Consider the following 27,709-nt stretch of genomic DNA (forward strand, 5'->3'; position numbering starts at 1 on the left):
CTGTTGGCTCCACTGTAGACTGACACTGATGTTGGTTAAATCAGTTGTCTTAAATTCAGAAACATGAATAAAATTACATTAACTGCCACAATCTAACTGTACTCCATTTTATTCAGGATTAATATCTGAAATGTAGAACCTGTAAATGTAGATAAACAGTGGATCTGTACTTGTGCCGTTGGCCAGTTTTCTACTATGTAGCTGGTGTATGCGTTAATTATTTAATCGTTTCTGACACCTCCACATGGGAACATTGACTTTCATAAACTGGTGCTGCAGTTTAAAGGAATTAAACACGCCAGTTTACTGCTGAATACTTGTGTTGAGTTCTGCAATGGTTCTGAACCTCTAACATGGGTCACTTAAACAAGGATCAAGATAATTTTGACAGCAATTATTTAGATTGTATGGGTTTGATTCTTGGTACATATTAGCCTGGATTTAAACTGAATTATATAGTTTTTAAAAAAAAAATCCCACTTTCATTGATTCCTGAATTAGAAATGGTATAGAATTGGTAATGTGATCTGATTTTTTAACTTCATCACAATAGTTTTAAAAAATAGTTGAACTTGGCTATAAATGACCTGACTGCAATACCTAAGTATTTCATGAGCAGCATAAGCACATTTTTCACCTTATATGGAATGCTGCCTGCGACTTATCTCGGGCGTATATAATATTTGTGTTTATTGTCACATTCCTCGAAGTTCAGTTGCAGGAAGTCATTTCACTCCATCTAATGAATAAAGAGGCAGTGTTTGCCAAAGGCAGTGAAGATTTTGGTGCTGCTTTCCAAAGTGTAAACTTTCAATTTTTAATATGAGCTCTTAAAATTACACTCATCTTGATGCTAAAACAGTAAGGATTGGATTTGGTTCCCTCATCAGTTTACAATGCTTTTAATACAGTAGGGAGGTGTAGGTGACGATGATCATACTATCAACTATGTAATAATATTTTTGTCTGTATATACTTCCAGTTTTATATTATAAATCCCAACGTCTTTATTTAGAATGGAAACTGCCCAAGTAAACTTGTCGTGCTTTAATGTCACACTCCTGCTAGTGGTGATACTGGCAGGAGAGTGTAAATAACGCACAACAAATTTAATTGGGTGGTTTCAGTTCTAAATGTGGACATAGGAATTTATAATGGGAACTGAATTATGTCTGTACATCCTGGTCTAGTTATCACTGCCGTCTTATCCTGCTTTTCCTGAAGACTACACTTGGTCTTGACTCCTTACCTGCAGTGTCACAGGAGATCAGCTCGTGACTTGTAAAGAATCAGCATAAAAATAATAGCTAAGTTAAAGTTGGTACGTAGCTCAATATTTGTCTTCAGTCAAAATGATCCAAGTTCTTGTACTACCATTGTTGTCAGACATGCATGTAAATCTAGTATGGCTTGCCAATAGTTGAGGGGGAAAAGTAAAATAATCTATCTTCTGTAATATTTGCACTGTAGTATTACCCCCCTCCTGTAGGTACTTCAGAGGAACGCGCCCACTAAAGTCTTTTTGGGAGGGGACGAGCTTGCGGTGCTCATGCACTTCACTACTCTACTCTAGAATGTATTTCAACTTCTCTCTACCCTAACCTGATGCTACTTTACCTGCATAGGCAGCTGGGATCAAGTGGATCCCTTGAAGAGTATAGTGATTGCCGGAGTAGAGTTAAGAGAGAAATCAGGAGGGCAAAAAGGGGACAAAGAGAGAAATCAGGAGGGCAAAAAGGGGACATGAGATTGCTTTGGCAGATAAGGCAAAGGTGAATCCAAAGAGCTTCTACAAATACATAAAGGGCAAAAGAGTAACTAGGGAGAGAGTAGGGCCTCTTAGGGATCAACAAGGTCATCTATGTGTGGAACCACAAGAGATGGGTGAGATCCTAAATGAATATTTCACATCGGTATTTACGGTTGAGAAAGGCATGGATGTTAGGGAACTTGGGGAAATAAATAGTGATGTCTTGAGTGTACATATTAGAGAGGGAGGTGCTGGAAGTCTTAACGCGCATCAAGGTAGATAAATCTCCGGGACCTGATGAAATGTATCCCAGGACGTTATGGGAGGTTAGGGAGGAAATTGCGGGTCCCCTAGCAGAGATATTTGAATCATCGACAGCTACAGGTGAGGTGCCTGAAGATTGGAGGGTAGCAAATGTTGCGCCTTTGTTTAAGGGCGGCAGGGAAAAGCCTGGGAACGACAGACCGGTGAGCCTGACATCTGTAGTGGGTAAGTTGTTAGAGGGTATTCTGAGACAGGATCTACGGGCATTTGGAGAGGCAGGGATTGATTCGGAACAGTCAGCATGGTTTTGAGAGGAAAATCATGTCTCACAAATTTGATTGAGTTTTTTGAAGGGGTAACCAAGAAGATAGATGAGGGCTGTGTGGTAGACGTGGTCTACATGGACTTTAGCAAAGCCTTTGACAAGATACCGCATGGTAGGTTGTTACATAAGGTTAGATCTCACGGGATCCATGGTGAGGTAGCCAATTGGATACAAAATTGGATTGACAGCGGAAGACAGAGGGTGGTTGTAGAGGGTTGTTTTTCAAACTGGAGGCCTGTGACCAGCGGTGTGCCTCAGGGATCGGTGCTGGGTCCGCTGTTGTTTGTTATTTATATTAATGATTTGGATGAGAATTTAGGAGGCATGGTTAGTAAGTTTGCAGATGACACCAAGATTGGTGGCATTGTGGACAGTGAAGGTGGTTATCTAGGATTGCAACGGGATCTTGATAAATTGGGCCAGTGGGCCGATGAATGGCAGATGGAGTTTAATTTAGATAAATGTGAGGTGATGCATTTTGGTAGATCGAATCGGGCCAGGACCTACTCCGTTAATGGTAGGGCGTTGGGGAGAGTTATAGAACGAAGAGATCTAGGAGTACAGGTTCATAGCTCCTTGAAAGTGGAGTCACAGGTGGATCGGGTGGTGAAGAAGGCATTCAGCATGCTTGGTTTCATTGGTCAGAACATTGAATACAGGAGTTGGGATGTCTTGTTGAAGTTGTACAAGACATTAGTAAGGCCACACTTGGAATACTGTGTACAGTTCTGGTCACCCTATTATGGAAAGGATATTATTAAACTAGAAAGAGTGCAGAAAAGATTTACTGGGATGCTACCGGGACTTGATGGTTTGACTTATAGGGAGAGGTTGGATATACTGAGACTTTTTTCCCTGGAGAGTAGCAGGTTTAGGGGTGATCTTATAGGCATAGAATATAAGAGCAAGGAGGTTATGATTGAGCTGTATAAAACACTGGTTAGGCCACAGCTGGAGTACTGTGTGCAGTTCTGGTCGCCACACTACAGGAAGGATGTGATCGCTTTGGAGAGGGTGCAGAGGCGATTCACCAGGATGTTACCAGGGCTGGAGCGCTTCAGCTATGAAGAGAGACTGGGAAGATTGGGTTTGTTTTCCTTGGAGCAGAGGAGGCTGAGGGGGGACATGATTGAGGTGTACAAAATTATGAGGGGCACAGATAGGATGGATACCAAGGAGCTTTTTCCCTTCGTTGAGGGTTCTATAACAAGGGGGCATAGATTCAAGGTAAAAGGCGGGAGGTTTAGAGGGGATTTGAGAGAGAACTTTTTCACCCAGAGGGTGGTTGGAGTCTGGAACTCACTGCCTGAAAGGGTTGTGGAGGCAGGAACCCTCACAACATTCAAGAAGCATTTGGATGAGCACTTGAAATGCCATAGCATACAAGGCTACGAACCAAATGCTGGAATATGGGATTAGAGTAGACAGGGCTTGATGGCCGGCGCGGACACGATGGGCCGAAGGGCCTCTATCCGTGCTGTATAACTCTATGACTCTATCTTATAGAAGTCTATAAAATAATGAGGGGCATAGATAAGGTAGATAGTCAAAATCTTTTCCCAAAGGTAGGGGAGTCTATAACGAGGGGACATAGATTTAAGGTGAGAGGGGAGAGATACAAAAGGGTCCAGAGGGGCAATTTTTTCACTCAAAGGGTGGTGAGTGTCTGGAACGAGCTGCCAGAGGCAGTAGTTGAGGCGGGTACAATTTTGTCTTTTAAAAAGCATTTGGACAGTTACATGGGTAAGATGGGTATAGAGGGATATGGGCCAAGTGCAGGCAACTGGGACTAGCTTAGTGGTATAAACTGGGCGACATAGATATGTTGGGCCGAAGGGCCTGTTTCCATGTTGTAAACTTCTATGAATATAAGTACGTCCTTATAACTTTTTTATTTACAATTGCCCTGTCACTTCCACAGTTTTAAAAAAAAATCCTATATCTCATACTTGATATTTTTAATTTATACCCTTGTGTAGCAATTCTAACTGAAAGCAACAACATACTTGCACTCAAGTCAGATAACTTTTTTGTACAGTTAAAGCCCTAATCTCATTACTGGAATGTGGAAAATATATATATCATACCTTAAATACAGGATGTTTATTTAAATGACATCAAAATCTGTTTGCTTAGAGTCCTAAATGTATCTATAGTGATGTTTGTATTGCCTATTAATTTCCCCATTTTTAAGCTTTTTCTGCATACGAAGCTATTTATAAAGAATTGTATAGTTATGTAATGAGTAGTCCTGAATTAGAATTGGTCTATGGAAGTACTCTAAATATACAATAATTAAACTTGAATAATTCTGGTGCTGAAATTTCTGCTTATGACTAATTTTGATATTGGTCATTTCATTTATTATTGCCGTGGACACCTTCAGAACTCTTGGATATCGGCACCATGCACTTCTAAACAAATTAGCCTAAGGCCTGCTAACAAATTCATGGCTAATTTCCTGTCAGATATTTCCAACTGTGTTCCTGTTGATCCTCTGGCTTACTTTCCTTTTTTTTACTTGGATTCCCAAAACTTTTTTCTCTGTTTGTTCTCCTACATCGGTGACCTGCTGTAATTACCATCCAGCTCTTTTTCTGCTCTGTTCATCATGCCTTCCTTTTAGGTTGTGTGCCTTCAGCAAATACAATGTTATTTCACTTTATTAGTCACTACGTCCTGATCTCCAACCCATTCAGTTGGGCAAGGGAAATCTTGTTTCTTTCAATTCCTCAAAGCAAGTCCATCCAACAGCTACTGTCCTATTTCAGCGTTTCACACGTAACCCTTCTCCATCAATTGATATTGCCCTTCCCCCTCTCTGCCCTGCCCCTGTTTCCTCCCTCCTCATTGAAACATTTTTTAAAAAAAAATTCTTCCCCAGGAGCTCAAAATTTACTTAGTCAGTCATCCTTTTCTCCGTAATCTGCGGGCATCTAAAACTGATGCTTGATTTTCCTTCTTTGTCTTGCTTTCTCTGTTTAAACTTGATGTTTTGTAATTTAGGCATTTCTCAATAATTATGAAACCTGCAATAGTATTTAGTGAAAATGGTCACTGGTACCCTGAGGTTGATTTGGACTGCATTGATCTGATTTGCATACCATCTCTCATTTATTGAACTGTCACTTGACCAGTTCATGGTGACTATCCAGTTACTAGCTTGACATGAGCATTGTTTCGTGAGGCAAAAAGTTACTGGCCATTCAAATTAGATGGCCTAAGTCTGTTGCAAATCCGATTTTGAACGAGTGATGAAGATTGTTCTAAACTTTATCTTGGGTTATTTACAATGGAAGTTTGATTGTAGAAACAAATTAGATATACAACTATAGCATAAATTGGGATATATTGTCTGAGTTGTATTTTTAAAATTTTGTAATCTTTGTAAGATTTTGAACTATACTAATAATAAAGTTCAGTTTCCTGTTTAGTGTAATACGACAAAGCAAATCTTTAAGACTAAAATTTGGACCTGTGCCATTTTGCAGTTTCACACCAGGATTAGAAAGTTTTTTTGCCATGGGTTTTTTCCATTGCTCTGAAATTTAGATAAGATTAAACACCCGATAAACAAGTTTGTGTGTGTGTGTGCAGTATTGAGAAGAATTTTACAGAAGATTTAAAGCCAAAACATTCCTAATGACTTCAGCTTCAAATCTATATCCCTCCTCTTTTGCATGGTGAGCAATGGGCTGGATGGGATAACTAGAGTCTGTTACTATTCTGTGTAGGTTAGTGACTTTCCAGCAATTTCTGACAACTATTTGTCAATTTTGTGTGAAGAGTCATTAATTTAGTAACCAAAGAAGCTGTGTTTGCTATGTCTAGATTTTTGCTATCGCCTCTCTTAACTGCTTTGTACCCATTTCATTTTTTTTGTTTTCTATATTGCCATGGTTGGCACCTAATGGTCCAGATTTTGTTGCCAAAATAACGGCGAGTTTAATGTGCATACTATTATTGATGTGTAAACAATCTAGCAACTTGTGGCAGAGAAGAGATAACCTGTGAATCGGCACAAGTTGCTGGACGATTTGTGCCACTCCACCGGTGGCCTCATGAAAACGGCAGCTCTCCCTCAACCGCCCTGTGAGTTTCAAGACATTGCTGCATTTACACATTAATTGCTGATTAAATGCGTGCAGAAAGTTAGGGCTAGTACTTAACAGCACAAGTACTATTTTAATGACTAGATTGACGTTCCTAACATGCCACTCAGAAAAGGAACAATTGAAACTGAAGTTTCATTCCTGCAGGAAGTAAATTGTTCCTTGAGATTTTTAAAATTTAAGAAACTTTTTTCTTTTTTTCCCCTCAATCCAATCTTTTCCTCTTATTTCTCTTTCCGTACCTGATTTGATTCTAATTCACCCTATTTTTCTTCATCATTCTTCTGTTCCTTTCTCTATCCTTAATTCTTATTGGTTAAGGAGATACTGTTGCTCCCATTATCAGCTTGGACTTGAAGGGTGGAGGAAAAAGTCTAACTAATGGGGCATACTGCGAGATGCCCCACTCCAGCAAAATCTGGGCCAATGATTTATATTGGGGTGTAGCTATATTGCCACTTTTCCGTTGCTACATGTTTTCCACTTTGCAGCAACTCCAGAATAACAGGACAACGCTAGAATCCAGTTCCAACCTGACTGCAGAAGAGAACAGTGTGTGACCCCTGTGGGAGGCCTTCCAGTGTGATGTCAGGATTATTTTAAGAGCTGAGTGTTCATTGGATCATGTGGACACTTTATAAACTGAAGCAGAGATTATTTAAATATTTTGAAAGTGCGGGTACTCCTGCCACCTTATTACACTAAATGTATCAACGTCGAGAGGAGCTCTGCGTGGACATGTTGGTGCACTGATGCAAAGTCCTCTCCTGACCGGAAAGTCTGATTCATAACTGTGCGGTATAAACAGTACACTAGCAGGTGAAAATAAACACTAGTTACTGATCTGAGACAGCAGCTACTGTAACCACAGATCTAGCATTTTGAAGAATATGCTGAAAGAACATGTAACTTTCAAAGTATGAAACACATTTGCACCATTTTTATGAGCTATTGGTGTGAAATAAATTAATCATTAAAGTTAGTGTGCTCGAACACTTAACAATTAATAAGGAAAATGGGAATTGTGGTAGGATTGCAGTACATACATAGACTTAAGTATTGCTGCTGGTGGTGTTTATGGTCGCTTAGCAACTTGGATATACAGCAACTGGAATGAGTAATAGTTTGGTTTCAGATACTGTGTTCTAATGGATGAAATGGTCACCATGATATGTTCAGAACTAAAATGTCCACCAATATAGTATTGGGTTCAAAGTTGGAGCTATCTTTTACGAATGGCCATGACATATTGACCACGAGCTGAGAAGTAATTCATGCAAACTAGGAATGTCAGCTGGCTAGCTATGCAATGTTGAAGTTGGTAATCCCAAATTATTGTTTTAGAACTTCAAATTACAAAAGCAGTGGATCATGTACAGTAGATATGAATACCACATGAAGCAGGTTGCATCACCTTTTCCCTTGGTGCTCAAAACTGTTACAGAAAGTTAAGACGATAAGATTTACTGTTTTTCATTAAACTCATCACTGAGTATAAAATGATTGATTTTAAAATGTGATCTCAATGTAGTTGTGAGGTAGAGGTCATGAGGATCCAACAGAAGTGGGGTGATGCAATTAACACTTTTGCATATCTGAAATTTTCAGAAAATGTATACATTCTGGGTGGCAGGTTGAATATACTGCTAGAATGTTGGCTGCTTATTATGGCACTGAGTTTCAATTGGAATTTTGATTGTCATTGCTGCAAAAGCTCAAATGAACAGTTTCACCGACTGATTTTTCTGGTATTGATGGGGAGAGAAGGGACTGGTGATTGGTTGACCGAAGTGGAGGTACACTTGAGCAGAAAAGGAAAGGACCCAAAGAGCATCATTGAACGACTTGTGTCTCCGGATCTCTGAGATGCACCATCCTATCTTGCTGACTGAAGATATTTCGCATGCATAACACTCAACTGGAGGATGGCTAATTTCAGTGAGTTGAAAGGGGATCTGGCTCAGGTGGATTAGAATCAAAGGTTAGGCCTCAGCTGAAGTATTGTTCAATTCTGGGCATCACACTTTAGGAAGGATGTCAAAGCTGTGACGAGAGAGGATGCAGAAGACATTTACTAGAATGGCACCAGTGATGAGGGACTTTAGTTATGTGGAGAGACTGGAGAAGCTGTGGTTGATTAACCTCTGCTCTAAGGACTAAGGGGAGATTTGATGTTCAAAATCATGAATGGTTTTGATCGAGTAAATAAGGAGATCCTGCTTCTAGTTGCAGAAGGGTCAGTAACCAGAGGACACACATTTAAGGTAATTGGCAAAAGAAAGAGAAAAGAATTTTTTTTTAAACGCAGCACATTATGATTTTGAATGAACTGCCTGAAAGGGTGGTGGAAGCAGATTTTATAAAGGTTTAGCATAACTTCCTTGCTTTTGTACTCTGCCTCTATTAATAAAGCTGAGTCCTATATGCTTTTTTAACAGCCTTTTCAACTTGTCCTGCCAACTTTCAAACATTTGTGTACATACACCCCTAGGCCTCTGTTCCTGCACCCCTTTAAAATTGTACCATTTAGTTTCTATTGCCTCTCCTCATTCTTCCTACCAAAGTATATCACTTCACACCTCTCTGCTTTAAATTTTATCTGTCATGTGTCTGCACATTTCACTGGTCTCCTGAAGTCTGTTACCATATGAGTTTTGTGTCATCTGCAAGCTTTGAAATTATACCCTGTATACCCAAGTCCAGGTAATTACTATATATCAAAAAGAGCAGTGGCCCTAATACCAACCTCCTGGGGAACACCACTATATACTTCCCTCCAGTCTGAAAAAGTGTCATTCACCATTACTCTCTGCTTTCTATCTCTTAGCCAATTTTGTATCCATGCTGCCACTGTCCCTTTTAATCCCAGGGGCTTTAATCTTGCTAACAAGTCCATTATGTGGTACTTTATCAAATGCCTTTTGAAAGCCCCTAAACACGACCACCCTACCCTCATCGTTATTAATAGGAAAAATTTGCAGGTCTATGGGGAAAGGACGGGGAGTGGGACCAGTTGAATAGCTTTCAAAGAGCGGACATAGACCTGATGGGCTGAATGACCTCCTTCTGTGCTGTATTATAAGAAATAGGAGCAGGAGTAGGCCATATGGCCCCTCGAGCCTGCTCCGCCATTCAGTAAGATCATGGCTGATCTTTGACCTCAACTCCACTTTCCTGCCCGATCCCCATATCCCTTGATTCCCCTAGAGTCCAAAAATCTCTATCTCCGCCTTGAATATACCCAATGACTCAGCATCCACAGTCTTCTGGGGTAGAGAATTCCAAAGATTCACAAGCCTCTGAGTGAAGAAATTCCTCCTCCTGAGTCTTAAATGACCAACTCCGTATCCTGTGACTGTGCCCTCCTAGTTCTAGACTCTCCTGCTAGGGGAAAACTTCTCAGCATCTACCCTATCAAGTCTCCTTAGAATCTTATGTCTCAATAAGATCACCTCTCATTTTTCTAAACTTGGGAGTGTGGGCCTATTCTACTCGCCCTCCTGAGGACAACTCTCATCCCAGGAATCAATCTTGTGAACCTTCGTTGCACCGCCTCTAAGGCGAGTTTATCCTTCCTTAGATAAGGAGACCAAAACTGTACACAGTACTCCAGGTGAGGTCACACCAAAGCCCTGTACAATTGTAGTAAGACTTCCTTACTCTTGTACTCCAACCTCCTTGCAATAAAGGCCAACATGCCATTTGCCTTCCTAATTGCTTGCTGTACCTGCATGCTAACTTTTTGTTTTCTTGTACAAGGACACCCTGAACACCAACATTTAATAGTTTCTCATCATTTAAAAAATATTCTGTTTTTCTATTCTTCCTACCAAAGTGAATAACCTCACAGTTTGCCACAATATACTCCATCTGCCACTTTCTTGCCCGTTCACTTAATGTGTCTATATCCATTTGCATACTCTTCGTATCCTCCTCACAGCTTTCTTTTCCACCTAGCTTCACATCAGCAAACTTGAATACATTACTCTGTACCTTCATCTAAGTCATTAAGATAGATTGGGTCTCAGCTATTTACAATCACCTACCCTTGCGGCACCCCATTAGTTACAGCCTGCTAAAGTGAAAATGACCCATTTATCCCTACTCTGTTTTCTGTCAGTTAACCAATCCTCTATCCACGCAAATATATATATTACCCTTTTCTTGCCTAATAACCTTTTTCTGTGGTACCTTATCGAACGCCTTTTGAAAATCCAAATATACTACATCCACTGGTTCCCCTTTATCTACCCTGCTAGTTACATCTTCAAAAAAACTTAATAAATTTGTCAAACACAATTGCCCTTTCGTAAAACCGTGTTGACGCTGCCGAATCATATGATTTTCTAAGTACCCTGTTGCCGCTTCCTTATTAATGGATTTCAGCATTTTCCCAACGACTGATGTCAGGCTAACTGGCATCATTCTATGACTCGATGCAACTGTGGGAGGAAAAGAGGACAGGGAAAATATATATTCTGACATAGATGTGATATTGGCTGGCTTTTCAACAGAGTATTTAGATGGATCATGGTATTAAGTTGCTTGTCTCATTTATATGAACATAAATAAATATGTAGAAGAAAACCTTTTTAGGTCAGTGTTCAGGACCAACTCAAACATCTCCCTCCAAATCTGGTCCAGACACACATCGCTGCACTTCTCTTTTTGAATGCTATAACAGTCCTTTTTGTGATAGATTCTAGCCTGTTTCTTTTTTCTAAAGATGTTATGGTACACGTGTTAGTTTTAAAATCTGTTCCTTTGTAATGTTGCCAAACAGCATTTGATTTCCAAATGGGATGATTTACATTTGGTTTAGAGACTGTAGTGTAAGAGTTAAGTTACATATGTTTTCTACCAAATTTTCATTGAAACATTGTGTAGTGCTCTCCACTAAAATGTAAAATAAAAACCTGGTGCCAAGTTAAGTAATGTTTGTTGTTTGGAAAAGGTGACTGTCAGATATTTGAATCCTTCCTTTCACAAAAGACTATTGTTGAGTATGCTTTTGCCCTTTGTTAGTCTTTTTATTCTAAATGAATTGGCAATATCCTGAATACGAGCCCCTGCATACTGCCAGTATTGTCTGTTTTATCAAGCATTCCACCCTAAGTATAACTTAATATTTTCTCCCTTTCCCTGACTTTCCTGAAGTCACTGTACTATACTGTACTAGAGTATGTATCTACTGGCATCTGCAGTCCTCCAATATTTTGCCCAAGCAACCACTCGGGCTATTTGACCATAGGTGGTAGATGACCATAGTGGAGCCTGATTCTCTACTTGCCTGCTGATAGCACATGAGCACTTTCCAGCAGAGGTACTGGAGAGTAATCAGATATGGGGACCCCCAATTTATTTCTTGTCCCTACCCAGCCCTGGGGAGCTGAATACAATTGTATTGCCTAGACGTTTGACCCATGCCAAGAGCTAACTCAGCCCTGATTGGGATCAAACTGGAAAGTTCTTGATTCCTATGACTGACTCAGTACCACACAGTGGTATATTCACCCACTAAGCCAATACCACACCATGTGGAACATTAACCACTGAGCCACTGGGGGAATCTAACTCTAGTTATAACTGAGGCTCCAAATAAATTCCACAGGAATTCAGCATGCCTGTCTAATAAATCTGCCATCTTTAATCCTATCGCCTGTAAGGTACCTAGCCCTATTAAGAGGGTTGGAAACCATTCATAACATTCTCCATTTTAGTAGGAATTTTACACAGACAATTTTTTCTCTCATGATTTATTGTTATGCACTAAGAAAATTAAAAATATCTCAACATGTTTCTAATTAGAGCAGGTTTTACTCATAGAAAGTTTGAAGATCTAGAAACAGATTACTTGGCCTGAAGCAGGGCTGGAAAAATTCAAGCTGGTGTAAACATGTACTCTGAGCAAGTTTGAGGCACATTATCAGTATTTAACTTATATGCTGCGCTTAATGTGAGTGTGCTTGCTGCTAATGCTCATTGCGAAAAGTTAAAAATCATTGACATCCTCACTTTGAGCATGGGAGGGGGGGGGGGGGGGGGGGAGTATAAATTTATACAAATATTTGATCTCACATGAGTCAGGATCAAGTGTAATCTTCAGGTGAAGCAGGGCTGGAGGATATTTGGACGAGTGCATGCAGATGTAACTTTCCATTTTAAAGTCATACATTCATACTTATTTTTACATTACCATTATAAATTCTTATGTCTGCATTTTTATACTGATTATGTGAACCTGTCACCTGGCAGTTACTACCTCCCACCAGTGGTGGTGCAACAGTGCCTCCACAGAAAAATGGTGTAATTGCAGTGTGACAAGTTTACATAAGAACATAAGAAATAGGAGCAGGAGTCGGCCATACAACCCCTCAAGCCTGCTCCGCCATTCAATAAGATCATGGCTGATCTTCAACCTCAACTCCACTTTCCTGCCCAATCCCCATATCCCTTGATTCCCCTAGAGCTCAAAAATTAATCTTTCAGCCTTGAATATACTCAATGATTCAGCATCCACAACCCTCTGGGGTGGAGAATTCCAAAGATTCACAACCCTGAGTGAATAAATGCCTCCTCATCTCCATCTTAAATGGCCGATCCCATATCCTGTGACTATGCCGTCTAGTTCGAGACTCTCCAGCCGGGGAAACAGCCTTACACTATCTACCCAGTCAAGCCCTCTCGGAATCTTGTGTTTCAATGAGATCACCGCTCATTCTTCTAAACTCCGGAGAGTATAGGCCCATTCTACTTAAGTGGCAAGAGACCCAGGTAAGTTGTGTTTTTTTTAAAAAGGCTCCTTGTGGGCCAGGAGGAGATCCCGGGCTGCCATACCACCTCCACGACTCCCTTGACCACAATTGATCCTGACACCACCGCCCTCCCACCTCCTCCTAGCAATTAAATACAAGTCGCCATCTACAGGTAACAAAGGCCAGATATCAATGGTGTGGAAGCTTTCTTCAGAAGGCAGATGGCCTCAACGCGAAGAGCATGAGGCGGTGATGGCTAGCAGGAGAGGGGAGACTTGAATAGGAATCAGTGCTGCTAGGGAAGGACAGCAGCCTAAAGAGGACAGGATCATAAGTGTCTGCTCAAACACACTTGAGCAGGACGGTGATGCGTGAAAGGCCTTTCATCTGAAACAAATGAAATATGGGGAGAGCAGCAGGATGGCCAGAGGGTTGCCAAAACTAGCTAATTTTTAAATGCTACAGGTTTATAAAGTAATCACATCTGAAAACATTTTAAAAGTATATTAAAATTTTTAAAAAGCCTCAATGAAAAACAGCGTGTTATGTTGCATATTTACCTTCTAGCTTAAGAAAAAAACGATAGTGGAGCAGTTGGAAAGCCAAGTTCTCACATCCGTTCCACCAATGGTAGCTGGTGACCTTTTGAACAGGTGAGGCATATGCTATGCATGTCTAACCAAGTCAGTTTGTTCCCATAACAGCAGGCCCTTTGTACATGTGTGTTTTACCTGTGCCTAATTCCAGGACACAAACTGGCAATCTGCCTGCCATTAAGGCAAAGGAGAATCCAAAGAGCTTCTACAAATACATAAAGGGCAAAAGAGTAACTAGGGAGAGAGTAGGGCCTCTTAAGGATCAACAAGGTCATCTATGTGCGGAACCACAAGAGATGGGTGAGATCCTGAATGAATATTTCACATCGGTATTTACGGTTGAGAAAGGCATGGATGTTAGGGAACTTGGGGAAATAAATAGTGATGTCTTGAGGAGTGTACATATTACAGAGAGGGAGGTGCTGGAAGTCTTAACGCGCATCAAGGTAGATAAATCTCCGGGACCTGATGAAATGTATCCTAGGACGTTATGGGAGGTTAGGGAGGAAATTGCGGGTCCCCTAGCAGAGATATTTGAATCATCGACAGCTACAGGTGAGGTGCCTGAAGATTGGAGGGTAGCAAATGTTGTGCCTTTGTTTAAGAAGGGCGGCAGGGAAAAGCCTGGGAACTACAGACCGGTGAGCCTGACATCTGTAGTGGGTAAGTTGTTAGAGGGTATTCTGAGAGACAGGATCTACAGGCATTTGGAGAGGCAGGGACTGATTAGGAATAGTCAGCATGGTTTTGTGAGAGGAAAATCATGTCTCACGAATTTGATTGAGTTTTTTGAAGGGGTAACCAAGACGATAGACGAGGGCTGTGCAGTAGACGTGGTCTACATGGACTTTAGCAAAGCCTTTGATAAGGTACCGCATGGTAGGTTGTTATATAAGGTTAAATCTCACTGGATCCAAGGTGAGGTAGCCAATTGGATACAAAATTGGATTGAAGACAGAGGGTGGTTGTAGAGGGTTGTTTTTCAAACTGGAGGCCTGTGACCAGCGGTGTGCCTCAGGGATCGGTGCTGGGTCCGCTGTTATTTGTTATTTATATTAATGATTTGGATGAGAATTTAGGAGGCATGAATCAGAATCATAGAAGTTTACAACATGGAAACAGGCCCTTCGGCCCAACATGTCCATGTCGCCCAGTTTATACCACTAAGCTAGTCCCAGTTGCCTGCACTTGGCCCATATCCCTCTATACCCATCTTACCCATGTAACTGTCCAAATGCTTTTTAAAAGACAAAATTGTACCCGCCTCTACTACTGCCTCTGGCAGCTCGTTCCAGACACTCACCACCCTTTGAGTGAAAAAATTGCCCCTCTGGACCCTTTTTTGTATCTCTCCCCTCTCACCTGAAATCTATGCCCCCTCGTTATAGATTCCCCTACCTTTGGGAAAAGATTTTGACTATCTACCTTATCTATGCCCCTCATTATTTTATAAACTTCTATAAGATCACCCCTAAACCTCCTACTCTCCAGGGAAAAAAGTCTCAGTCTATCCAACCTCTCACTATAAGTCAAACCATCAAGTCCCGGTAGCATCCTAGTAAATCTTTTCTGCACTCTTTCTAGTTTAATAATATCCTTTCTATAATAGGGTGACCAGAACTGTACACAATATTCCAAGTGTGGCCTTACTAATTTCTTGTACAACTTGGTTAGTAAGTTTGCAGATGTCACCAAGAATGGTGGCATTGTGGACAGTGAAGGAGGTTATCTGGGATTGCAACGGGATCTTGATAAATTGGGCCAGTGGACCGATGAATGGCAGATGGAGTTTAATTTAGATAAATGGGAGGTGATTCATTTTGGTAGATGGAATCGGGCCAGGACCTACTCCGTTAATGGTAGGGCGTTGGGGAGAGTTATAGAACAAAGAGATCTCGGAGTACAGGTTCATAGCTCCTTGAAAGTGGAGTCACAGGTGGATAGGGTGGTGAAGAAGGCATTCGGCATGCTTGGTTTCATTGGTCAGAACATTGAATACAGGAGTTGGGATGTCTTGTTGAAGTTGTACAAGACATTAGTAAGGCCACACTTGGAATACTGTGTACAGTTCTGGTCACCCTATTATAGAAAGGATATTATTAAACTAGAAAGAGTGCAGAAAAGATTTACTAGGATGCTACCGGGACTTGATGGTTTGACTTATAGGGAGAGGTTAGACAGACTGGGACTTTTTTCCCTGGAGAGTAGGAGGTTAAGGGGTGATCTTATAGAAGTCTATAAAATAATGAGGGGCATAGATAAGGTAGATAGTCAAAATCTTTTCCCAAAGGTAGGGGAGTCTAAAATCTATGCCCCCCCCCCTCATTAAAGGTGATGTGGAGATGCCGGTGATGGACTGGGGTTGACAATTGTAAACAATTTTACAACACCAAGTTATAGTCCAGCAATTTTATTTTAAATTCACAAGCTTTCGGAGGCTTCCTCCTTCCTCAGGTGAACGAAATGAAATCCTCAAAATGAAATAGCATTTATAATTAAAGGTGAGAGGGGAGAGATACAAAAGGGTCCAGAGGGGCAATTTTTTCACTCAAAGGGATGTGAGTGTCTGGAACGAGCTGCCAGAGGCAGTAGTAGAGGCGGGTACAATTTTGTCTTTTAAAAAGCATTTGGACAGTTACATGGGTAAGATGGGTATAGAGGGATATGGGCCAAGTGCAGGCAATTGGGACTAGCTTAGTGGTATAAACTGGGCGACATGGACATGTTGGGCCGAAGGGCCTGTTTCCATGTTGTAAACTCTATGATTCTATTTTCAGGTAGTTGTCACGATGAAATGACAAAAAAACTGCATTGGGAGCTACCTAACCATGAAAAGGCACAACTGTCAGCCACTGAGTCCCATACACAAATACAACTTCTGCATTGGATTCGAGGTGAGGTAATGCCTCACCTGACAAGCTGCCACTGTACTCCACAGCAGTATGATTATGCAATCAGGGTGTTCAGTTTAAACCGGTAAATCCCATATTCAATGTAGATATCGGAAATTATAATGGGGGAAAAAATTGATTTAATTTTTGAACCATGATAGAGCTTGATAAAATAGTTAAGAATGTTTGCTACTCTACACATAGCAAACGTTGAGCTGCTCTGATCACAAGCTACTGCTTAAGGAGGAAGGCCATTCGGCCTATCATGTTTACAACTATCCAGAGAGACCTTACAGTCCCCTCACTGCAGCAACCAATTAGTTCTTTAATTGTTCCAGGGCTTTTGTCATCTCCATTCTGTTTGGCAGTCCCATTTCAAGTGTTCATTCTGTGTATGAAGAGCATCCTGATATCCATCTTGTTTACCTTTTGCTAGTTTGAACCTGTGGCCCTGGTCTTACTCTCACATTTTGAAGTAATATTCCAAATTAAACTCTTCTGTACCACTTACTATCTTGTATACTTCTAAGATCACCTCTCTTACATCTCCTTTCCAGACTGAAAAGCCCAAGTCTGAGTGTTTTTCTTCTCCCTCCCTCTGTTCCATAAGCATGCAACCTTTTCATCAGTCCAGAAACTAGCATTATGCTCTTTAGTTGCCCATAAGAGCTTGTTGCTTGTTGAGAAAATGCAACAGCTGAATTAACTTAATTTGTTAAAATTTACATTTGAAACTCGAAGATATCAGTAGGTTGGTGGAGTTCAACCCGGAGAAGTGTGAGGTAATGCACTTGGGGAGGGCAAACTGTAAAAGGGAATACACAGTAAACGGGAATATATTGAGAGGGGTACAGGAAGAGAGAGACCTTGGAGTGCATGTGCACAAATCCCTTTCCATGGTTGTATGCTTTGGCTGAATTAGTAAATGCTCTGCACTGTGTGGTACTGAGTAGTGCAGACCAGGAAGATCCTGGGTTCATGCACCGTTGAGTCTTTAGATTATGAAGGCATGGATTAGGGATTCAGCAGCAGAAAGGGAGATATGGTTGGGCACAGGCAGTGTTGCAGGAGGTGGAATAAAATGATTTTAGTAACAACTGATATGAGGGAGGAAGCTGAACTTGAGCAGATGAATGCGTGGCTGGAGTGATGGTGCAGGAGGGAGGGCTTTAGTTCCTGGGGCATTGGGACCTGTACAAGCCAGACGGGTTGCTCCTCAACAGGGCTGGGACCAATATCCTTGCAGGGAGGTTTGCTAGTGCTGTTGGGGAGGGTTTAAACTAACTTGGCAAGGGGATGGGAACCGGAGAGGAGGTTCAGAAAGGAGAGTAACCAAGCTGGACGTGGAAGGCAGCGGAAACAAAGGCCAGCAGCAAATAAAGTCAAAATAGGAAAAATGTTAAGGCCAAATCAAAGGCACTTTATCTGAATGCAAGTAGCAATTCGCAACAAGGTAGATGAATTGACAGCACAAGTAGAAGTAAATCAATATGATCTAATTGCCATTACAGAGACGTGGCTGCAGGGTGACCAAAGCTGGGAACTGAATATTCAAGGATATTCGACATTTAGGAAGGACAGACAAAAAGGAAAAGGAGGTGGGGTAGCGCTGTTAATAAAGGATGAGATCAGTACAATAGTGAGAAAGGATCTTGGCTCAGGCGATCAAGATGTCGAATCAATTTGCGTGGAGCTAAGAAACAATAAGGGGCAGAAAACATTGGTGGGAGTTGTTTATAGGCCACCAAACTGTAATGGTAATTATAGGGCTCAGTATAAAGCGGGAAATTAGAAGTGCATGTAACAAGGGTAATACAGTAATCATGGGGGACTTTAATCTACACATAGATTGGGCAAACCAAATTAGCACTAATACTGTGGAGGACGAATTCCTGGAATGTAAACTAAATGGTTTTCTAGATCAGTATGTTGAGGAACCAACTAGGGAACAGGTTATTTAAGATCTAGTATTGTGCAAAGAGAAAGGGTTAAATTAATCTTGTTGTCAAGGAGCCCTTCGGGAAGAGTGACCATAATAATATGATAGAATTCTTCATTAAGTTTGAAAGTGATGTAGTTCAATCCGTAACTAGGGTCTTGAATCTAAACAGAGGAAACTAGGAAGGTATGAGGCACAAGTTAGCTGTGGTTGATTGGGGAACTACATTAAAAAGGTATGATGGTAGACAGGCAATGGCTAGCATTTAAAGAATACATAATTTACAACAAATAAATATTCCTTTAAGGCACAGGAAAAGTGGTCCAACTGTGGCTAACAAGAGAAATTACAGATAGTATTAAATCAAAGGAAGAGGTATATAAAGTTGCCAGAAAAAGCAGTAAGCCTGAGGATTGGGAGCATTTTAGAATTCAGCAAAGGAGGACCAAGAAATTGATTAAAGGGAAAATAGAATGAGAGTAAACTAGCAAACATAAAAACAGACTGTGTAAACTTCTATAGGTACGTAAGAAGGAAAAGACTGGTGAAGGCTTACAGACATAGACGGGAGAACTTATAATGGGGTATTAGGAAATGGTAGAGAAATTAAACAAATACTTTGTGTCTGTCTTCACGAAAGAAGACACAAAAAACCACCGAGAAATACAAGAGAACCGGGTCTGGCAAGCATGAGGAACTGAAAGCAATTAGTATTAGTAAAAAAAAATGGTACTAGAGAAATTAACGGGACTGAAAGTCAATAAATCCCAAGGACCTGCTGACCTACATCGCAGGGTTTTGAAAGAAGAGGCTATAGAGATAGTGGATGCATTGGTTGCCATCTTCCAAAATTCTATAGATTCTGGAATGGTTCCTGCAGATTGGAGGGTAGCAAATGTAAGCCCACTATTTAAGAAAGGAGGGAGGGAGAAAACAGGGAACTACAGACCTGTTAGCCTGACATCAGTCGTAGGACCTGGTAGACTGGGCCTGCGGCAGGTGAGCGAACCAACACGAGGGAAAAACCTACTTGACCTCGTCCTCACCAATCTACCTGTCGCAAATGCATCTGTCCATGACAGTAGTGGTAGGAGTGACCACCGCACTGTCCTTATGGAGACTTAAGTCCTGTCTTCACACTGAGGACACCGTCCATCGTGTTGTGTGGCACTACCACTGTGCTAAATGGGATAGATTCAGAATAGATCTAGCAGCTCAAACCTGGGCATCCATGAGGCGCTGTGGGCCATCAGCAGCAGCAGAATTGTATTCCAGCACAATCTGTAACCTCATGGCCTGGAATATTCCTCACTCTACCATTACCAACAAGCCAGGGGATCAACCCTGGTTCAACGAGGGTTGTAGAAGAGCATGCCAGGAGCAGCACCAGGCATACCTTAAAAAAAAAAAAATGCCAACCTGGTGAAGCTACAACACAGGACTACATACATGCTAAACAGCGGAAGCAACATGCTATAGACAGAGCTAAGCGATTCCACAACCAATGGATCAGATCAAAGTTCTGCAGTCCTGTCACATCCAGTTGTGAATGGTGGACAATTAAACAACTACCAGGAGGAGGAGGCTCTGAACATCCCAATCCTCAATGATGGCAGAGTCCAGCACGTGAGTGTAAAAGACAAGGCTGAAGCTTTTGCAACCATCTTCAGCCAGAAGTGCCGAGTGAATGATCCATCTCAGCCTATTCCCGATATCCCCACCATCACAGAAGCCAGTCTTAAGCCAATTCAATTCACTCCACGTGATATCAAGAAATGGCTGAGTGCACTGGATACAGCAAAGGCTACGGACCCAACAACATCCGGCTGTAGTGCTGAAGACTTGTGCACCAGAACTACCCACGCCTCTAGCCAACCTGTTCCAGGACAGCTACAATGCAGGCATCTACCCGACAATGTGGAAAATTGCCCAAGTGTGTCCAGTCCACAACAAGCAGATTTCATGCTAAATGGGATAGATTCAGAACAGATCGAGCAGCTCAAAACTGGGCATCCATGAGGCGCTGTGGGCCATCAGCAGCAGCAGAATTGTATTCCAGCACAATCTGTCACCTCATGGCCCGGCATATTCCTCACTCTACCATTACCAACAAGCCAGGGGATCAACCCTGGTTCAATGAGGAGTGTAGAAGAGCATGCCAGGAGCAGCACCAGGCGTACCTAAAAATGAGGTGCCAACCTGGTGAAGCTGCAACTCAGGACGACATGCATGCTAAACAGCGGAAGCAACATGCTATAGACAGAGCTAAGCGATTCCACAACCAACGGATCAGATCAAAGATCTGCAGTCCTGCCACATCCAATCGTGAATGGTGGTGGACAATTAAACAACTAACGGGAGGAGGAGGCTCTGCAAACATCCCCATTCTCAATGATGGCGGAGTCCAGCACGTGAGTGCAAAAGACAAGGCTGAAGCGTTTGCAACCATCTTCAGCCAGAAGTGCCGAGTGGATAATCCATCCCAGCCTCCTCCTGATATCCCCACCATCACGGAAGCCAGTCTTTGGCCAATACGATTCACTCCACGTGATATCAAGAAACGGCTGAGTGCACTGGATACAGCAAAGGCTATGGGCCCCACAACATCGCAGCTGTAGTGCTGAAGACTTGTGCTCCAGAACTAGCTGCGCCTCCAGCCAAGCTGTTCCAGTACAGCTACAACACTGGCATCCACCCGACAATGTGGAAAATTGCCCAGGTATGTCCTGTCCACAAAAAGCAGGACAAATCCAATCCGGCCAATTACCGCCCCATCAGCCTACTCTCAATCATCAGCAAAGTGATGGAAGGTGTCGTCGACAGTGCTATCAAGCGGCACTTACTCACCAATAACCTGCTCACCGATGCTCAGTTTGGGTTCCGCCAGGACCACTCGGCTCCAGACCTCATTACAGCCTTGGTCCAAACATGGACAAAAGAGCTGAATTCCAGAGGTGAGGTGAGAGTGACTGCCCTTGACATCAAGGCAGCATTTGACCGAGTGTGGCACCAAGGAGCCCTAGTAAAATTGAAGTCAATGGGAATCAGGGGGAAAACTCCAGTGGCTGGAGTCATACCTGGCACAAAGGAAGATGGTAGTGGTTGTTGGAGGCCAGTCATCTCAGCCCCAGGAGTTGCAGGAGTTCCTCAGGGCAGTGTCCTTGGCCCAACCATCTTCAGCTGCTTCATCAATGACCTTCCCTCCATCATAAGGTCAGAAATGGGGATGTTCGCTGATGACTGCACAGCGTTCAGTTCCATTCGCAACCCCTCAGATAATGAAGCAGTCCGAGCCTGCATGCAACAAGACCTGGACAACATCCAGGCTTGGGCTCATAAGTGGCAAGTAATATTCGCGCCAGATAAGTGCCAGGCAATGACCATCTCCAACAAGAGAGAGTCTAACCACCTCCCCTTGACATTCAACGGCATTACCATCGCCGAATCCCCCACCATCAACTTCCTGGGGGTCACCATTGACCAGAAACTTAACTGGACCAGCCATATAAATACTGTGGCTACGAGAGCAGGTCAGAGGCTGGGTATTCTGCGGCGAGTGACTCACCTCCTGACTCCCCAAAGCCTTTCCACCATCTACAAGGCACAAGTCAGGAGTGTGATGGAATACTCTCCACTTGCCTGGATGAGTGCAGCTCCAACAACACTCAAGAAGCTCGACACCATCCAAGATAAAGCAGCCCGCTTGATTGGCACCCCATCCACCACCCTAAACATTCACTCCCTTCACCACCGGCGCACTGTGGCTGCAGTGTGCACCATCCACAGGATGCACTGCAGCAACTCGCCAAGGCTTCTTCGACATCACCTCCCAAATCCGCGACCTCTACCACCTAGAAGGACAAGGGCAGCAGGCGCATGGGAACAACACCACCTGCACGTTCCCCTCCAAGTCACACACCATCCCGACTTGGAAATATATCACCGTTCCTTCATTGTCGCTGGGTCAAAATCATGGAACTCCCTTCCTAACAGCATTGTGGGAGAACCGTCACCACACGGACTGCAGCGGTTCAAGAAGGCGGCTCACCACCACCTTCTCGAGGGCAATTAGGGATGGGCAATAAATGCCGGCCTTGCCAGCGACGCCCACATCCTGTGAACGAATTTAAAAAAAAAAAAAATCCAATCCGTCCAATTACCGCGCCATCAGTCTACTCTCAATTAGCAGCAAAGTGATGGAAGGTGTCGTCGACAGTGCTATCAAGCAGCACTTACTCACCAATAACCTGCTCACTGATGCTCAGTTTGGGTTCCGCCAGGACCACTCTGCTCCAGACCTCATTGCAGCCTTGGTCCAAACATGGACAAGAGAGCTGAATTCCAGAGGTGAGGTGAGTGACATCAAGGCAGCATTTGATCGAATGTGGCATCAAGGAGCCTAGTAAAATTGAAGTCAATGGGAATTAGGGGGAAAACTCTCCACTGGCTGGAGTCATACCTAGCGCAAAGGAAGATGGTAGTGGTTGTTGGAGGCCAATCATCTCAGTCCCAGGACATTTCTGCAGGAGTTCCTCAGGGCAGTGTCCAAGGCCCAACTATCTTCAGCTGCTTCATGAATGATGTTCCCTCCATCATAAAGTCAGAAATGGGGATGTTTGATGATTGCACAGTGTTCAGTTCCATTCGCAACCCCTCAGATGATGAAGCAGTCCATGCCCGCATGCAGCAAGACCTGGACAACATCCAGGCTTGGGTTGATAAGTGGCAAGTAACATTTGCGCCAGACAAGTACCAGGCGATGACCATCTCCAAAAAGAGAGTGTCTAACTACCTCCCTTTGACATTCAACGGCATTACCATTGCCGAATCCCCCACCATCAACATTCTGGGGGTCACCGTTGACCAGAAACTTAACTGGACCAGCCACATAAATACTTTGGCTACAAGAGCAGGTCAGAGGCTGGGTATTCTGTGGCGAGTGACTTACCTGACTCCCCAAAGCCTTTCCACCATCTACAAGGCACAAGTCAGGTGTGTGATCTATCACCATCCCTGGGTATGTCCTGTCCCACCGGCAGGACAGACCGACCAGAGGTGGCGGTACAGTGATAGACAGTCAGGAGGGAGTGGCCCTGGGAGTCCTCAACATTGACTCCGAGCCCCATGAAATCTCATGGCATCAGGTCAAACATGGGCAAGGAAACCGCCTGCTGATTACCACCTACCACCCTCCCTCAGCTGATGAATCAGTCCTCCTCCATGTTGAACACCACTTGGAGGAAGCACTGAGGGGGTAGCAAGGGCACAGAATGTACACTGGGTGGGGGACTTCAATGTCCATCACAAAGAGTGGCTCGGTAGCACCACTACTGACCGAGCTGGCTGAGTCCTGAAGGACATTGCTGCCAGACTGGACCTGCGGCAGGTGGTGAGCGAACCAACACGAGGGAAAAACCTACTTGACCTCGTCCTCACCAACCTTCCTGTCGCAAATGTATCTGTCCATGACAGTAGTGGTAGGAGTGACCACCGCACAGACCTCATGGAGATGAAGTCCCGTCTTTGCACTGAGGACACCAGCCAATGTGTTGTGTGGCACTACCACCATGCTAAATGGGATAGATTCAGAACAGATCTAGCAGCTCAAAACTGGGCATCCATGAGGTGCTGTGGGCCATCAGCAGCAGAATTGTATTCCAGCACAATCTGTAACCTCATGGCCCGGCATATTTCTCACTCTACCATTACCAACAAGCCAGGAGATCAACCCTGGTTCAATGAGGAGTGTAGAAGAGCATGCCAGAAGCAGCACCAGGTGTACCTAAAAATGAGGTGCCAACCTGGTGAAGCTACAACTCAGGACTACATGCATGCTAAACAGCGGACGCAACATGCTATAGACAGAGCTAAGTGATTCCACAACCACCGGATCAGATCAAAGCTCTGCAGTCCTACCACATCCAGCCGTGAATGGTGGTGGACAATTAAACAACTAACGGGAGGAGGAGGCTCTGCATTCATCCCCATCCTCAATCATGGCGGAGTCCAGCATGTGAGTGCAAAAGACAAGGCTGAAGTGTCTGCAACCATCTTCAGCCAGAGGTGGCGAGTGGATAATCCATCTCGGCCTCCTCCCAATATCCCTACCATCACAGATGCCAGTCTTCAGCCAATTCGATTCATTCCACATGATATCAAGAAATGGCTGAGTGCACTGGATACAGCAAAGGCTATGGGCCCCGACAACTTTCCGGCTGTAGTGCTGAAGACTTGTGCTCCATAACTTGCTGCACTTCTAGCCAAGCTGTTCCAGTGCAGCTACAACACTGGCACCTACCTGACAATGTGGAAAATTGCCCAGGTATGTCCTGTCCACAAAAAGCAGGATAAATCCAATCCGGCCAATTACCGCCCCATCAGTCTACTCTCAATCATCAGCAAAGTGATGGAAGGTGTCGTCGACAGTGCTATCAAGCAGCACTTGCTCACCAATAACCTGCTCACCGACGCTCAGTTTGGGTTCCGCCAGGACCACTCGGCTCCAGACCTCATTACAGCCTTGGCCCAAACATGGACAAAAGAGCAGAATTCCAGAGGTGAGGTGAGAGTGACTGCCCTTGACATCAAGGCAGCATTTGACCGAGTGTGGCACCAAGGAACCCTAATAAAATTGAAGTCAATGGGAATCAGGGGGAAAACTCTCCAGTGGCTGGAGTCATACCTAGCACAAAGGAAGATGGTAGTGGTTGTTGGAGGCCAATCATCTCAACCCCAGAACATTGCTGCAGGAGTTCCTCAGGACAATGTCCTAGGCCCAACCATCTTCAGCTGCTTCATCAATTACCTTCCCTCCATCATAAGATCAGAAATGCGGATGATTGCAGTGTTCAGTTCAGTTTGCAACCCCTCAAATAATGAAGCAGTCCAAGCCTGCATGCAGCAAGACCTGGACAACATCCAGGCTTGGGCTCATAAGTGGCAAGTAACATTCGCATCAGACAAGTGCCAGGCAATGACCATCTCCAACAAGAGAGAGTCTAACCACCTCCCCTTGACACTCAACAGCATTACCATCGTCTAATCCCCCACCATCAACATCCTGGGTGTCACCGTTGACCAGAAACTTAACTGGACCAGCCATATAAATACTGTGGCTACAAGAGCAGGTCAGAGGCTGGGTATTCTGCAGCGAGTGCCTCACCTCCTCACTCCCCAAAGCCTTTCCACCATCTACAAGGCACAAGTCAGGAGTGTGATGGAATACTCTCCACTTGCCTGGATGAGTGCAGCTCCAACAACACTCAAGAAGCTCGACACCATCCAGGACAAAGCAGCCCGCTTGATTGGCACCCCAGCCACCTCCCTAAACATTCACTCCCTTCACCACCGGCGCACTGTGGCTGTAGTGTGTATCATCCACAGGATGCACTGCAGCACCTCCAAAACCTGTGACTTCTACCACCTACAAGGACAAGGCCAGCAGGCACAAGGGACCACCACCACTTGTACGTTCCCCTCCAAGTCACACACATCCCGACTTGGAAATATATAGTCGTTCCTTCATATTCGCTGTGTCAAAATCCGGTAAGTCTCTACATAACAGCACTGTGGGAGAACCTTCACCACACGGTGGTTCAAGGCAGCTCACCACCACCTTCTCTAGGGCAATTAGGGATAGGCAATAAATGCTGAGCGAATTTTTTTAAAGAAGGGAAAATGCTAGAATATATCATAAAGGATGTGATAACAGGACACTTTAAAAAAAAAGGGTTTGGCAAAGTCAATATAGATTTATGAAAGGGAAATCATATTTGACAAACTTATTGGAGTTCTTTGAGAATGTAACTGGTAGAATACGTAAGGGGGAAACCAGTGGATGTGGTGTATTTGGATTTTCAGAAGGCTTTCGATAAGGTCCCACACAGGAGGTTGGTGAACAATGTTAGAGCACGTGGAATTGGGCGTAATATACTGGCATGGATTGAGAACTGGTTAACAGACAGAAAACAGAGAGTAGGAATATACGGATCTATTTCAGGTTGGCAGACTGTGACTTGTGGGGCACCACAGGGATTGGTGCTTGGGGCCCCAGCTATTCAGTCTATATCAATTATTTGGATGAGGGAACTTTGGCTCTGAGTCGAAGAGCTCGAGTCTGAGTTGCTGACATTGCGAGACATCGGGCGGGGGGTGGGGGGGTGGAGAAAAGCTACCTGGACCTTTTGCTCCAGGAGGCAGCCATACCTCTTAGATTAAATACTTTAGAATTGACACGTGGTCAGAGACACTAGGGTGTGACTGAGTGAGGCAGGTATGGAGTTCCAGGAGGTAGTATTGCAGGAGCCTCAGTCCCTGCGCTTTTGAGGTTCTTGCAACCCTTGTTGACAAGTGCGGGGAGGACGAGCAAATTGACCATGGCACTGTGTTACAGGAAGCCGTTCAAGTGGGGTGGGGGGGGGGGAGGAGAATAAAAAGGAAGGTGGTTGTAGTAGGCAATAGTATAGTTAGGGGGATAGACACTGTTCTCTGCAGCCTGAAGCATAAGTCCCGAAGGCTATGTTGCCTACCCGGTGCCAGGGTTATGGACATCTCCTCCGGGCTGGAGAAGAATTTGGAGGGGGAGGATCCAGTTGTCATGGTCCACGTAGGTACCAACGACATAGGTAGGACTAAGCAACAGGTTCTGCTGAGAGAGTTTGAGCAGCTAGGGACTAAATTTAAAAAGCAGAACCACAAATGTGGTAATCTCTGGATTATTACCTGAACCACGAGCAAATTGGCATAGGATCAGGGAGATGAATGCATGCCTCAAAAATGGTGTGGGAGAATTGGGTTTCGATTCGTGGGGCACTGTCACCAGTACTGGGGCAAGAGAGCTGTTCCATTAGGATGGACGACACCTGAACCATGCTGGGACCAGAGATCTAGCGAATCGAATAACTAGGGAGGTAAGATAGGGCTTTAAACTAGGTGGGGGGGGGGGGGGGGGTCCCAGTGGAGAGAAATCTAGAATGCTAAAGAGAAAAGACAAAGAAGTAGTGCAGGAAAGTGATTGGGATAAGGATAACCAGATTGTGTCAGGAAGGGACAGAGCGTACAAACAAAAGTCAACAAAT

At 43.7% G+C, this 27,709-nt stretch overlaps 1 protein-coding gene across 2 annotated transcripts in view; it reads left to right on the forward strand.

Moving 5' to 3' along the window:
* tiam2a (TIAM Rac1 associated GEF 2a) overlaps nucleotides 1-27,709 on the forward strand; it is a 400,823-nt gene that overhangs the window by 23,191 nt on the left and 349,923 nt on the right. The window contains exon 2 of one of the 2 annotated variants that reach the window (XM_067989096.1): nucleotides 13,774-13,859. The exons of the other annotated variant lie outside the window; for it this stretch is intronic. The gene's annotated coding sequence lies outside the window, so the exon portion shown is untranslated. The remainder of the gene's footprint in view (nucleotides 1-13,773; nucleotides 13,860-27,709) is intronic. 2 annotated transcript variants of the gene reach the window in all.

The sequence above is a fragment of the Heptranchias perlo genome, chromosome 8 (assembly GCF_035084215.1).
Source record: "Heptranchias perlo isolate sHepPer1 chromosome 8, sHepPer1.hap1, whole genome shotgun sequence".
Lineage (NCBI taxonomy): Eukaryota > Metazoa > Chordata > Chondrichthyes > Hexanchiformes > Hexanchidae > Heptranchias > Heptranchias perlo.